The sequence below is a fragment of the Tympanuchus pallidicinctus genome, unplaced genomic scaffold (assembly GCF_026119805.1).
Source record: "Tympanuchus pallidicinctus isolate F22 unplaced genomic scaffold, pur_lepc_1.0 scaffold3, whole genome shotgun sequence".
In the NCBI taxonomy this organism is placed as follows: Eukaryota; Metazoa; Chordata; class Aves; order Galliformes; family Phasianidae; genus Tympanuchus; species Tympanuchus pallidicinctus.
The window spans coordinates 100,524,511-100,540,414 of record NW_026294747.1 but is presented as its reverse complement, the minus strand read 5'-3'; the positions used below and the strand labels follow the sequence as shown (position 1 = coordinate 100,540,414).

Here is a 15,904-nt window from a genome sequence, read left to right as displayed (position 1 = left end):
CTAGGCATCACATTCAACTAAAATGTCAAGAGGAGCCCTGGAGGCTGTGGGGACCCTTGTGGGATGTGGGGCTGGTCAGCCAAGTGCTGCAGAAACTACTGGGAGAGCTGAGAATTGCCTGGGAGGAGCATCGTGCCCAGCCAGGTCCACACTCGCTCAGTGACACATGCAGCACATTGCATGGGGATAACATCGTGTGATCTAAAAGAGGGGAGATTGAGATTGGATATAAAGAAGAACTTTATTATAAAGGTGGTGACGCACTGGCACAGGTTGCCCAGAGAGGTGGTGGATGCCCCATCCCTGGAGACATCCAAAGTCAAGCTGGATGGGGCTATGAGCACCTGATATAGCTGTAAGTATCCCTGTTCATTGCAGGGGAGTGGGACTAGGTGACCTTTTAAGGGTCCCTTCCAACTCAAGTGATTCTACAATTCTATGATTCTGGGATGATCTCTGGGAGGCAACCAAACTAAAGGATACATTAACAACTCTCTACAGCAAACATTAGGTAAAGCCAAAATATTAAATGCACTTTTGGCCTTGCCTTACTATTAGCCTTTTAGAGTAGACTAGATATTTAGACTAGATATTTAGATATAGACTAGATATTAGAAATAAATTCTTTACTGTGAGGGTTGTGAGACGCTGGAGCAGATTGCCCAGTGAGGCTGTGAATTCCTCCTGTGCAGAGGCATTCAAAGCCACGCTGAATGGGGCTTTGAGCAACCTGGTCTAGTAGGAGGTCTAGTGGGTACAGAGGCTTATAGCAGGGGAGTTGGAACTAGATGATCTTAAAGGTACCTTCCAACCCAAACCGTTTTATGATTCCCTTCTTGTGTCCTCAGCTTGGTAAATTAATTTTGATTTGTACCTTGAAGGCCAATTCAGACACTGATGAAACTGTGCCTTCTGTCTGCTAGCAACCAAGAGGCATGGATGGAACCCCCTATTCCAGTACTACCTGTGAGTTGTCATATCCCATATCCCATGTTGGACCTCAGCTACAGCAGGGCCAGGGCTTTGCTGGAAATGGCTTCTTCAGGCCTGACTGCAGTAGAGCCATGGCCAGAATCTTGCCCCTTTAGCAAATGAAGGTTCATTTCCTACACAGTCTATCTTTTGTCTACTCCTTAATCCATCAGTGAAGTTACAAAGTCCAATTTCCATGGCAACAGACTGTGAGGTCAGGGAGAAAGTATTATGCAGGATTGAGGATCTGAAGTGGATGTAAGGAAGGAAAGGATAAAATTACTTTAAAAATTAACAGTCATAGCAAAGTGAATAATGAGGGGGAAAAAAAAGACAGGTTAGATAATCTGCTCCTGGTGGGAAGACTCCTGGCATTTTTCAAGACAGCTGGTGCCAGCAAAACAGACCTTTGCGGAATCCCAGTTTGAGTTTTCGCTCCCTTTGAAGTCAACCACAACACCAACGGGGAGAAGATGTGAGTATCAAGCACTGCAGAGGAATTCCCAACAATCAGGAACATTTCTCAGCACCTGCTTTGCTGAGCAGGGATGCAACATGCAATGTTGGCCCCAGCCTTCAGTGAAAGAAAACCATCGCCTCCACAGATTGCAGCACATGGAGATTTCAGACATTTTTATTTCCAGAGAATGTGTCAATGTTTTTCCCTTAAATATCTGCTCACAACAATTGGGACCACAGCCTGCAGCTGTATCTAATTAGCAATTAGTTGTTCACACCTAGCACAGCCCTAAAGCTGGCAACCACATGGGTGCTGCCAGGAGTCCTGCACAACAACTAAGGAGAGAGGTAGGAATAGGCCTTTTTCTTGACAACATTCCCATTCATTTGCCGAAGCCTGAGGCTGGACAAATTGTCACGCAATTTCTTATTTTTCTGCAAGAAAGCTGGTAGTTCTCTCACATTTTAATAGGGTCTCCTGCTGTGCCGGGGACACAAAGCAGGAGCAGCTCCATGTGATGCCCTCGCCGTGCCATCACATCTTTCATGCTGCAGCATCTCCAAGGGGCTGCAGCCCCCTGCACACCATGACACCTACTGCATTTCCACCTTTGTTACCACCTTCCCCTTCTAGGGGATGATCCAGTACCTACAGTTCTCTGGAGATATGTAATTAAGCGTGTCGCCCCTCACCAGATGAAAGCTGCCAATTCATTATGCTAAGGGCTTGCTGCTTGTACCCCAGGATGTGTATTTCCCCCCAGTAAGTCTGCCTTCCTCCTTCCTGCTTGCTCAGCAGATGCTGCACATCAGAGACTGAAGCTTGGGGGTCTCTGCTTGCCCCCCAGAGGAGCTTTCTCTGTTGCTCAGGCAAAAAGGGAAGGCAGGTAGTGTCAGTCCTGAAAGCATGCTGGTGCTGCGAGGCGAGGGGGGAGCAGACACGAGGAAAAACCTCCAGCGCACATCTAGGATTTATAATTGTGACTCAAAGTATTGCTTTTTCCACTGCTTGATCTGAGAGCATATTTGAGTTGATCTGAATATCAAAGACATTCAGAAAGGCGGGGAAATAAAAAAGCAGGGGAGGAGGCACCAAGATGGTAGTGCAGATAGCCCGGGTTAAGGATGAATAGAGGGGACGTGCCTGGCCAGGAGGTACAGCTGCTTAGAGATGGTTATTTTTTCCTGCTTTATTTTCTCTAGTAAACATCTTATGGTCTATTCATAGGCTACACGTACTGTTTTCGATGACAGTGTTTCCTGATGGGTGACACTGCAGCTATATGACACAGCTTTGCCCTGAAGTACTATGGAGTAATATGTGCTGTAAGGTAGTTCCTCCAAACTGAACAAACTCCAAACAGAACAAATCCAGAGCTTGACTTGGCTTATCACACTGAGCCAGATAAAAGGATAGACAAAACCTGTGGGATGAAATGACACTCTACAAGCCTGAAAAGAGGAATGTATGTGCATGGTGGGACACAGCAGAGCTGCTGTGGTGTTTCTCATCCCCTTCACAGTGCGTGGCTGTAGGAAGGTGAATGTGCTCAGGTCCATAATACACAGGAGACGGTATGTTCATAGCTGCCCTGTAGAAGGAACATACAGAAGTGCTAATCGTGCCATTTGGCCTGACAGACCAGATCATCACTTCTTTTATTGGTATTTCCCTCTTCCAGCAAAATACTCCTCCTCTACAATGCCAGAAGAGCCTGGGAGGTATTAGGAGAGAGAATGCCAACTCCACAGCATGTTCCCCATCACTCTGGCTCTACATAAATCCTTCACTGGGTCACATACATGAATAAAAACCACAGCCTGCTTTTATTATCCAAGGTCCATCAGTAACAGATGACAGTGTTGTCACCAACAGGATGGCTGGATTGCCAATGGCTTAAAGGGAAATGCAGCTATAAAATCTTATTCATATGTATTGTATCTGTGTGTATAAATATCTATGTGCACCCTGATGTGTATGTGCATACAGATATGTATGCATATATAAACAGAAACCTACAATTACTATTTTCACACTCACAGGTTCTTAGAATGCTCCTACAATGTCATTAGCATCATTATTTTATTAATTCTATTTTCCTGCTGTCTTGAATTTAAACATAGCACATACGGTACGAAATGCACAATAACCAGTCTTCCTTTAATTCTGAGCTACGATTCCTCGCACTTTTCCCCATATGTTGTTTTGTGGGTTAGCTCTGGTGTGACTTCCTTCCCTTCCTTATTGATACAGAAATATTCTTGCTTCTGATTCCTTCATTGCTCCTATTGATTTCACACATTTCCTTCACATGATCACGGGTACTTACTGTTTTCACGATTTGCACATTTTCACCCATCTATAAAATGGCTCTCATACAAGTCAGTCAAAATCACATTCTGATTAAAAAAAAGACATTAACAAAGTCTTTTTTTTTTCCTTCTATCCAGCTTTCAGATCAGTTTTGCAATGACTTAACAAAATCTTGACTTGTTTACCTGTAGTTTCCAGGTTGGATTATAGTTGCATTTGGGGTTCTCTTTTTAGGATTTACTCCAAGCTTGGCAGCTCCTTAAAAGTTGTGTGCTCTTCTCACAACTTGTCATCTTCCATCTTTATTCTGGCATTGCAGTTGGCTACCTTTGGAGGCTTAAAATTAGCACGTTATTATTGTTTCTGAAGACCCTTTAGACTTTGACTCCTACCTACTGGAGAAATTTTGATTTCTGTTTATGTACTTGCTCATAATTTGGGTTCTGTTTCCAATCTGTCACTTGCTAAACCATCTGTGCCATCTGGAATGTGCCAGGCCCCAATTTGGGGGGATTCTCTTCCTTATGAAATTCATGAGATTCAGCCTGCAGATGCTTTCACTGCTTCTCTGACAAATTTAGTTAATTTGGCAGCTTTGAGGTTTGCATTTTTCTCAGTTTCTAGGGCTGTATTTGTTACTATGCTATAGGTGCTGGGGGGTCTATGGAACACGTATACACTAGAAACCATCAAGTATCAACAGCTTTGACATAAAAGTTAACACAAAGATTTGGCTAGTCAAGATCCTTATGAGCCATTTTTTCTCTTGTGTGCCATAAAATCAAGGGAACTTGAGAGTGCAGGTATAACATAAATGAAATTCACAGCTGAACAGAAGGTCATCATCAAGTTTATGTTTCATATCAAGCAGCACTGCTGACACAGCATCCTGGAAGAGCTGGAATTGCCAATACTCTGCCTCAAATATTCCAGAGAGTTGAAATCATAACTTACCTATCAGCAAATTAAACCCTGAAAGGTTTTATAGATAAAGAACCGTTGCTGCTGAGTAACAAAAATATACTGGAGATCTAGGGATTTGACTTTGATGCTTTGCAACCAACTTGGTGAATCCAGTAGGTTGATGAAGGCTAATGAGTCTGGCCAGGCTTTTGGTGGATTACCTGAATGACTCCATGTTAATCAAAATATATTGCACCAACTATGGGTAAAATGGAAGTAAACAGAGCATTTGCGCTTCTAAATCTGGCGTTAGAGAGGTTACTCACTTATCAACATCTAGGCTGAAAGATCTTACAGCAATTCATTCTTTTTTTTTTCTATTATTTGATGTCTCAACTCTTTTCTGGTCACATTCAGCTCCTATAAATGAATGCATTGGTGTACAACGATAGAAAACTTGTTCCAAAGAGTACAGTGGTAACGTAAGACAAATATCTTTCTATTAGATTTCACTGAAAGCAAAAGGAATTTTTCCATTCAATTTCCCCCACTCTCCCAGACAGAAATTATCGAATGTGAACATGTGAAGTTAAGTATGTGAACATATATTCTAGCACCTTACAGAAGTCAGCCCACTGTCAGAAAGGTAATCCCATCCAAGTGGAAGGGATTTGAAGAAAATGAAGAAACCCAGGTAATGAAAAAACTGAAACCAAAAGGCACATAAAAGGCACAGAATCACAGAATCCTTAAGACTTGGAAGGGACCTTTAAGGGTCATCTAGTCCAGCTCCCCTGCAATTAACAGAGACAGAGCAAACACAGAAGGGGAAAATAAACAGGCATGGATGGCTGTGTTTTCTTCTCCCGCACAGGGAGTCTTGGAGCTGTACTTTGCATTATTAACAGCAAGCTAACTGCCACAGCTTGAAGCTCCCACTGAGGTGGGTGAACCTGACACCAATCCGTGGATGTATGCTGTATTTATATATCCTTGCCACCCCCTTCAGATGTCTTAGCTGTTCTGGTGGTTACAGTTGTGTTCAGTAATACTAAAACACACAAAGAAGCCATCTGAAGTTAAAAGGTTCTATCTGAATTTATATTTGTTGATTTCATTAATGTTAAAGTCTCCTTTGGAAGATGCAAAGTTCTGTGGCTTGAGTTGATGCCAACGGGAAACATCCCAGCAGGAAGACTGATGTGTGCTTCATCAGGATGCTGGAAGGAGTCTGTCTGCTGGCCAAAATCTCTCTCCTACTGTTTATAAAACACTATCTCGCTCAGCTAGCCCCCTTTTTACAGTTCATTACTGCACAGTCTTTTAAAAGAGTTGGCTGCTATTCAACCTCATGGATTCAGAGTTGCAGAAAAGCACCTTTCAGGGCATCTAAGCGTCCCTCCAACCTCCTGGCTACTCAAAGAACTAGGTAATATTTCACTAGGTCTTGTGCTTAGACATGCCCTATTCTTTTCTCCCCCGATAATCCCAAGTGAAAAGAAAATCCATCGATCCTGTGTACCACAAGTAATTAGAACTGGGGCTGCATATCATTCCGGTGAGTAGTGTGGGTCAGGATTTTAAACATGAAATGATTTTCAGTGGATTCAGCACTCTGTCTCAGCACAATGCAGCCTATAAACTGAAAATGCCTTTAAAAGATGGAGTTTTTATTCTTCATTGTCTTCAATTAATGCTACTATAATTTAGAAACCAAGCTGATATTTTTTGTTTGTTGGAAGCCAGAATTACATTGAGAGATATCACCATTGTATGTGCAATTACTTTTAATTCTCCTAACAATTTTTACGATTCCTTTCAAATAATTTGTCTCTCTTGTGTATTCATATTTTCACTTTTCATTGCAGGCATTTAATTTTTATTACCACAAGAAAGCATTCTGAAACCCTTTTATGATGAGTTTGTTTAATTTATCTAGTCATTAGCCTGTGATGAAAGTGATGCCTCCAACAGATCAGTCAAAAACCTTCTACTGGCAATATATACAGATCTGTTGTGAGGGGTTAATCTTTTATTAGATTACAGTTACTCTAAAAGCTGGTATTCAGTAGTTTAATAGCTTTTCTTAATTCTAATCTTCTGCACTCTAAGAAATAGATAGAAGTAGAAGGTCTTTGAGCTTTAATGCAGTTGCATGGTTTCCTTTGGTAATTATTTACATTTTTATAAATTAAAAATTCTTTTTTTTTTTTCCCTTTCCAGACAACTTCATCAACGTTTGAATAAAACATTTAGGAGTAATTGAGAGATACAAACTGTTTCTTGTCCTTACAAGATGGAAATGTAAATCTCCTTTCAGAGCATGTACTTCTCTTGGCAATGAGCAATGGTTTTGGGCTTGGAGGTCTCTGGTTGGGTCCAAGATTGGCCAAACCAAAATCGTTTGCTGGGGTCTGTTAGGAGTGTGCTTAAAGCTTTTGTGGCTTTGGTACAGTTGTTACCATAGTAAATGTTTTTGCTTACTGACATGATTACAAATTTTGATTAACAGTTTCATGTACAGCAGGAGGAACCTGAAATGAAACCAGCTTTGTAACTGTGGGAACCACACTAAAGAAAACCGAGGAAAACAGATGATATTTTCACGTAATTGGAATATGCTAAGGAGTAAAGAAATTGCTGATTCCTGAGGAATTTGCCAATTTTCTTTTCAAGCCTCTTTCTAATGCACTTACAAACGCATAAATTGTTCTAATGCTCTTTCGGTCATAAAAAGTGAATCTGTAGGGGAAGAACTGTTTTTCCTTGTCAAGTTGGGCACCCTGCCTCGTTACAGAAATGAAGACAGTCTGCTTCCTTCTCACCATGCCACCGTGATCAAAGGAGCAGGATGCGAAAAATTTCCTCGCTGGAACATGCTGTTATTCAAAGCCCTTTGTAGGCACCTCACAGCAAAACACAAGTGTCTGGTGCAAGATAAAAAAAGGCGTGCATGTACTTATTTATTCAGGATGGCATTTTGCATTCCAAAAAGAAACATACGTATGTATCTGCACATGTGTGTCTGTGTATGTGGTCTCTAAAACTCAATCTGTGGGCCTTCTCCTTCCCCCGGGGCCGAAGCTGAGCCCTGATGAGGACCTGTGCTGGCTGTGCTGGCTGCTGGCAGGGCTCTGCCATCCCTCCTCTGTCACCAGGCAACGCTATCAGCCATGCTGCACGTGTGCGCTGGACATTCATCACCACTTTGTATTTCCAGTTCTGCATTTTACTTTAGAAATGGAAGGTTCTTGAGAGAACAAGGTTTTCGTTGGATGTCAGTACGCATACCCAGCCTGCACACTCCAGCCCTGCTCCAGCCTCACTGGATACGCATCAGCCATTTGTTGCAGTGCAATTAAACTCTGACTCCCCCAGATGGGTGGGGGGAAGTGTGCAATGTCACCTGAACTGGGGACTTCACTATATGAATACGCTGCCATCCAGTAAGCTGCAGTGAGACCCTAGCTGGTTTCGATGTCAGGATTTGGATGTGTGAAGAGGCAGGGTGGTTATAAGATAACTCGGTGCATGACACGGCCAGCACGTGGTGATCCACCTGCAGGGATGGACACGTCGGAACAGATTTGAAAATGTTCCAGGAGGCACAAGACATGACTTCAGAAAGGGAGAATTATCTGTCATTACCCTGCCTATGGCTTCACTTTATTACACAATACTTCCAGTCTCCTACAAGAATCTCCAAGAAAGAATGTAGGGTATATGGCTCTTCTAATCCTCATAAATCTGGAATTAACCCAATTACAAAGAAGGGCCATCATTAAAAAGGAATGACTGTGCAACCACCTTTTCAACGTCACTGTCACTACACTGACAATTTAATTAAAACTGCAGTGCATTTAGTTATATTAGTTCCTATCAATACAAAAGATACAGATTTTTTTTTATTTAAATCTCACAATGTACTTCAGCACTGCTACGCAGTGATTACACCAACAGATTTTATCATTCCTGACGATACATGACTATCTCAAAATAAAATCCTCATCTTCACACGAGATTTTCGTGCCAGAATGTAAATGGAAATGACTAGGAACAATCACCTTAACCACAGAAACATGACTCTGAGTATATGAAGATCGTGTTCTTTATATCATACTCAACACTTCTGTCTTGTACACCTCTGGCTGATGAAGGGAAAGAAAAGAGAGAAGAAAAAAAGGAAGAAGGAAAGGAAAGAGGAAAAAGAAAACGGAATGTGAGGGAATTACAAGGTAAGCAAGTGAGAGATTAATTTTAAATTGATTGTACTTTTTTTTTTTTTTCTGGTCAGCAGAACTCCACTGTGATTCTGGTCTCGCACACTCAGGTGTAAAGCTGGAGCAGCTACCTTGATTCCTGTGGAGGTAGGAGGTACAAATGCACATCCAGTGAAAGCTGGTAGAGCTCTCCTTCAAGACTGAAAGTTCTCCTAAGTTTTTCAGTGATTCCTGACATCTTCTGTGGCTTTCTTCAAACATAGGAGAAGTGCAGAAAAAAATCGTCTCTGAAGTCAAGGAGATAGAAGCACACTGAAGGGGCAAAGGTTGTCTTTGACCTCCAGCTCTTTTCTGATGTACTAGTCTCTCTGAAATGTGAAATTCAGATTTGACCTCTGTCTATTTTCCTGCCAAGCACCTGACTTGCAGTCCTTATCAGACAGAAGGAAACAGCAGAGTAAGACATTGAGTAGTTTGCATGAAATCAGATAATGCTTCAAGTGTCAGCAGGTTGTGTTTGCTGAAGCAAAACCCAGTTCTCCTGAACTGCCATCATGGCACCTAGAAAAGAACACATGCAACTTAAAAGCTGAACGATGCACAAAAAGCCAGTGTTGGCTGGGAGGAGGATCTGGGGCAGAAAGCTGACTAGAAGGTTAAGCTGTTATCTGCCAGCGTAACCAGTGCCTCGTGCTCTAAATGATTATTGCTGTGCATGTAGAGCATGGCTGGAGGGTCCTGGCCACTGCCACAAGCTGATGGATGCTGCTGCCTCAGACTACTACGAGTTGGACTCGATGATCCTTGTGGTCACCTTCCAACTCAGAATATTCTGATTCTATACTAGTGCTGTCTTTACTGCCAAAGGCAACGTGAAGATAAGGTGGATCTGGCACCACCAGAACAATGGCATCCAAAAAGCCCACCTGTAGACTCATGCCTGTATCTTGCCAGACACCTTAACTGGTGAAGAACAAGAGGTGAAGTTTGCTGAACAGGAAGCATCATAGGGAAGGGGAGGGTTAGCTGCAAAGATAATCACCTGGGAGATGAGTTCTGAGTTTTGCTTTATTTGTACATGAAATTCTCATCAAAATGAGTTTTTTCTGCTGCTGCTTCTGCTGTATTTCACACTTTTTTTGCCTTTTTGGGAGCAGTGTGTGTCATCTCCCAACTGTTCTCCCCAGTCGGCATGTCAGCTGCTTGCTAGCACACTGCAGGCTACCAATAAGCATAACTAGCAGCCAATGAGACAAGAGCATCTTTGAAGATTCAGATGCAGTGCTCCCCTTGGGATGACTTGCTATTCCAGATTAAAAGCCCTTTATGAATCCAGGCAGGGAAACTTCAAGCAGCCAAAATACTAGATGAGTATGTTCACCCCGTGATGCAAGAATATCAAAGTTGCTTAGCTTCTAGAGCCAGATGAATAGCACAGGCAGAATAATTTGATTCATGCACCCTCTCAGTGCATCATTCCTTCCTTCATCACCTGGATTTTCATTTAAATGCTGTCTGATTTACTCAACTGCACACATCATCTGCAAGGTCACCCATTTGTCTCACATTTGCAACTGAATGTCCCTTTCTGACCTTCCTCTCCCCAGTTCTCTCTCTGCTCCCCAGGTAAACAAGTGGAGCCCGAATCTGGTGGTGTTGGATGCAATTTGATCTCAGCAGGATATCTCACTGTGCTCGGTCACACTGACCTGTTGCAGATTGGTGTTTATTATATTCATTCACACTTAGGAAAGTAAGTAAACAAAGAAACTATTCCCCCCAGAATGTAACTCAACATCCCAAAACAATTATGGACTAATTATAAACTGATTCTGCATGTAGGACAATTGAATGTTTAGTGGAAGGACAATTACCACCCTGGAAATCACCACTCTGCATTTCTTATTAGCACCAGAAGCAAGATATCAGGCATGGTGAAGACATGCTGCTCTGCCAAAGACTGAGAAACACACTTGGTTGCAGAAAGCTTGTGCAAGGCTGAACCTCTCAATGCAGAGCTGGCAGCAGGGCTCCTGCTACAATGGTGCTGGGATTGGATCTGTTTCATGAAAACGGGATGATCTTAATACAAAGTTATGCTGTGATGACTGCAGTCGGTGACAGAAATCCCGATAAACCTCAAGATGCTCTGGCTTTGGAAAGAGCATTGATGAAACCTTCTGCCTGCAGGAAGATGGTTGGCTGCCCAGTGTGGACGGAGCGTGCTGATGAGTAGGAGTTGCAAGAGACTGCAGAGCAGCCAGCGTAAGCCAGCACTAACAGGAGCTCCATCTGCAATGGCTTAATCCTGAATGCCCAATCAGAAGTGCTCCTAGTCAGAATTTGGTAAATATTTGCTAAAAGATAAATGAGACCAGTTTTTAACTCTCTCTGCATTACTCTTTTTTCCTTTCCAATTTGGAAAAGGAGAGAAAGCAGCTAAGTTTTAGGTATCATGGAATATAAAAAAAATAATAATCTACTTATGGTTTTTTTTTTCTGAAATGTCCCTCAGGTTTCTCTCTTGCTTCAAAACCTCAAGAAACTTTCATGTTTTCAGTTTTAAACAGGTTAGTACAAAATAATACTGACAAAATCAAAATTTTCAATGAAAAATGTGTTAAAAAAACCCCACCATTATGAAAAATATTATCTGAAAAATAGATCCTTGCTCAAAAAGAACAGATTCTGCCTGGACTTTCCATCATCCCATGCCTGGAGAGAACAAAAAATACTGCTTGAGTTTCTGGCCATGTAGAATTACCAGCTCTCCAAGAGTACTTATATGAGTATTTAGAGCTTCATTCAGACATAGTTGCATGGCTCCCAGTAGATGTGGTGAGTCACCCTGCTGATCTGCTCCAGAAGGAAGACCAGGGAACACTCAGGAAGGTGGCACAGCTGCAGGCATTCAGACCAATGCTGGTCAGAGCTCTCCTTGGCAGCACGACTGCACCTCTGAGCTAAACAGGTCTGCTTTTGCTTCGTCTCCTCCAAAGTTCATTAGCATTGCCCAGCCTTACGAAGCAACATTCTTCCCTCTCTTTCACTGCAAGAAATCCCAAATCAGTGTCCAGAATAGCTCCTGGGGTCTCCAGTGAGGTTAAATCATGACATACAGATCACTGGTCACTATCACAACTGAACCCAGTAATGGCAACGAGCATAAAGTAAGTCATCCTATATTAGCATTTTCTCTAGCTCAATGTAAGCTCCTCAGCCATCACCCCTTCTCCCACTACTAATGCCCCTGCTTATGTTTTCGCCTTTTTCCCAGCATCTCCTCACTACACTCTGGTGGGTTTGGTAATCACGTAAGTCACAGGGCGGCTCTACTTCATGTTAACCAAGAGTCTTGGCAGTACAAGCTTTTTCGTGTAAAGCATTTTTTCTCCTTCCTGCTCTAATTCCTCAGGGCTGTGGAGGAGTGGTGTTCACCGTGCTTGGTTAATTTTTATTAATGTGATCTCTCCCTTTCCCTGTACTGCTTACATGTGGGCGTGAAGTTGATCAGCGAAGGGAAAAGTAAAGTTACACATCATTTGTCTTCTCTTACATTTCCATTGATCAATCCATACAACGTTATCCGTTTTCCATTAATTTTCTATTTGTAGCACACCTTATTTCTAGAGCCACAGTTAGCAAATTGATTTGCTGCTCTTAAGCAGCAGTTTCCATTTGCAGCCTCAGAAGCGGGATTAACACAGCGCACTCGCCGTTTTGTCTCTGTCAGTGATACCTCACACAAAACAATTTTTCTGTTCAGTATGTTTGCTGATTGAGTTTTCCTCCTGGTACGACAAGCGCCATGAGCACGCGGCCCACTCCTTGGGCTCGAGGCCAGGTCTCCAGTGTAGGCACAGATTACAGCTTTTTGCAGCAGCATTGATAGGGTGCGTAAAAATCTGAGGAAACCAAAACATCTCCATTCCAATTCACACAGTGGCCGGTACATTGCCTTCACTGCTGTCACCCCCACTCCTCTACCAGGTTTTAAACAAAACTCGCTCAGAGACTTTGGGTATCTGAAGTGTGTTTCAATGTATTACAAGATAATCTGTTAATTCATCAGATTGTTCGGGCATAATGCACACAAATGATAGTCAGCATAAGAAACATTGCTGTTTTTCTATTAATGCTTTCACATAATGCTCTCTTCCCTCCTGAGAGTTGATTAAAATGTAATTTAAATTGCTCCTGTCTTAGAGCTTCGTTGTCTATTATCTTGAACGGAGTCAGAGACTCCCTATTGTGAGGGTGTTTAACAGCAGAACATCAACTGATCTCACTTCTGGTTCATCGCAGCCAAATTCTCCATCTTTCTCATATACCTGATCATGTTCATTACCAACAGACGACGAGCAAAGGTGATAGCATCCAAAAGAGACGAGCCAATAACCAACTGGCATTTTTGTTTTATTCAGCAAAAACCAGCACCAGCTACTGTTACCATCTTTTACAGTGGAATAATACTGCAACACAACAGAATGGGACCTATTGCTGCTGTTGCAATTCTTTTGCCCAAATTAAATACATCTCAGTTGATGTATATTAACTTCAAACACGCTTTACCACAATACATCACTGCAAAATATTGTCTGAACTTTCTGGCTCACTACATGCTGTTTAATCACTGGAAACTATTCTAAAAATGCACTGTGCTAAAATAACTGGTTTGAAAGGGAGGAGAATTTGCCACTTATTTAAATTTAAATTTAAAGACTTCTTTCCATTCTTTAATGAAAATAAGAAACATCTGGCAACTAAACACCTTCCTCAAGAAGGCCGTGAAGTAATACACTTTCTTGCTTATGTCAGTGCAAATTCTCCATCCAAGAGACAAAAACTGTTGCACCGAGCTCTCTCCTAATATACTAATAATTTAATGTCAAAGTAGATCACAGCACCGCAGTAGATAAAATGCAGTAAACAAAACTTTGTAACAGAAATCAGCAAGATTTGCAATACAGCTGCTTTCTTTCCCCCTTCATTCTGGTACTAAGCCAGAAATCTTTCTCCATTTTTCACGCTAGGTCTCAACACAGCACATTTCCACATCAATTTGGCACTGTAAATTAGCTAGGAAAAAGCAAAACCACAACCATTCAACATCACAGCTGCACCAATGCTGATCTCCACGACAAGGGCATCCAGTTTTAGCCAGTGTTAGTGCTCCATAGAGCAACCACATGAAATCTCATCTCACTTCTAAGCGCTTTACACCCCTGCTGTGCTTGCACCACATCCATGCAGCATGAAGAATGACGTGAAATCTTACCAGCTCTGAGAAACGTAATGCTTGCGTTCTCAATCTGACTTAGGGCCTTGTATTTACTTTCCTTGGAAAATATCTCACAGATGTGGAACAAAGCTACCTCTATCTCAATCAATTAAGCAGTACCTGGGAAGATCCCCAGGTCACGGGTTGCAGTCATTCATATTTTCCAGAAGCAAAAGCATTTCCAGGTGTGGGGCTCGCACTGCTTCAGTAGGGCTGCCACAGCAGCATGGTAGGGATCAGCCACACTGCAGCTCGCACGCAGGCCCTGCTCTGGCAAAGGGAAACCGCTGAGCTCAGGGGTGTCAGAGCCCTACAGCCCATTGCTCAGGATTGCTCCCAGGCATGTTTCGTTCACTAGCGTACATACTGGCATAAATAGTACGAAGTGCTCATGAGAGACTCAGAATAAGACTAAGACCAGATGGAACCACTTCCAGAGGTGCAATGTTAAATGAATGCTGAGTGGGAAGAGTGCTGGGAAAAACAAAGCCTGCCTGAGTGGTGGATTTCACACATGTTTACACTACTTGTGAACATGCAAAATAATAATTCTGCTTATTTATATCACCAAGAAAAGCCTTGGTCAACTGGACACTGTTGTAATCTAAATACTCTACCTTCAGATAGCTTTTCTGCACAACCGATATGCATTTCCTGATTAAAAAGGGATTCTATATTCCCAGCAGCAGGATCAGATGGATACAAAAAACATTTTGGAGAAGCCATGACCAAGCTCTAAGCCATTATTTATGAAAGAAGGCTTTCAGATGAGAGAGGTAATCACACAGCCACGAGCAGCGAAACAAACACGCATAAAGGTAGAGTTGTGTTTATGGCTGACAGAGCTAGTAGAAATTTGTTAAGTAGATTTAGCAGAAAGATGCCATCAGACAAAGATAAATTATCTCACTTGGCGTAGTATTAACTCTGCATTGTTATTGCTTAAAACATAGAAAGATGAAAAAATTCCAGGATTGCTTCAAGGGAAGTTGAAAGAACTCTGTGTTTCACCACAATGAAAGGAGATTTTTTTCCTGTTCCTTCAGGACCCATTATGTAGCATTTCTATTTTAATCTCCCAATTTGAAACCATTTACTTTGAACTTCTATATTCTATATTCAAAGATGGATTTTATTCAATTATTTTAAGCATTTACCCAGTTAGCCTAAGTGCATTTTCTATCACAGGCAAAAGGATTTGAAGAACTGTGTCAAGAGGGATCTTGAAAATGTCGTCATTTGGTTGTGCTGACCGAGATCCTGAACTAATTACACCTGACAAAGGAGACTCAAAATCAGATAGAGCATGAAAACTGAGAAACAAGCAAATTAAGACAAACATGCATGAGTTAAATGGATAAGTTTTTCCCACTTGCAAGCAATTATGATTATAACACAAGCAGTATGACTGTTGAATTATGCATCCGGTGTCGGTAAGAGCCACACATTCATTCATTAAGACTCCTGCCAACCTAATTCCCAAGAAAAAGTTTTTATCTTCACTTCGACTTGCATGAGTCTGTAGCAATTCTTACAACAGCAGTGTTTTTTGGTTTGGAACTCTAAGGGGCTTAATGTGGCTGCAAAGTTGAAATGGTGACCTTTTAGCAACACCTATGTAAATCAGGAATGCTGAAAAAGGTGGAGACCATGCACAACCCAACCTGACTCAAAGCACTAGAAGACTCTGGAAGCAAGTGCCTGCATCTATATTGGCAAACAGTGTGGTGCAACAGGTAGGTAGCTGTAAAGTGG

The 15,904-nt window shown here is 42.0% G+C and overlaps 1 protein-coding gene and 1 long non-coding RNA gene across 6 annotated transcripts in view; one reads left to right on the top strand and one right to left on the bottom strand.

Moving 5' to 3' along the window:
- The window catches only part of TMEM108 (transmembrane protein 108), a 154,071-nt gene that overhangs the window by 32,753 nt on the left and 105,414 nt on the right, over positions 1-15,904 (bottom strand). The gene's annotated exons all lie outside the window — the stretch shown is intronic.
- LOC128086042 (uncharacterized) lies at positions 4-15,879 on the top strand. The gene is made up of 4 exons (XR_008209222.1): positions 4-10,621; positions 10,711-11,214; positions 14,833-14,925; positions 15,338-15,879. It is a non-coding gene; the product is annotated as an uncharacterized LOC128086042 (long non-coding RNA).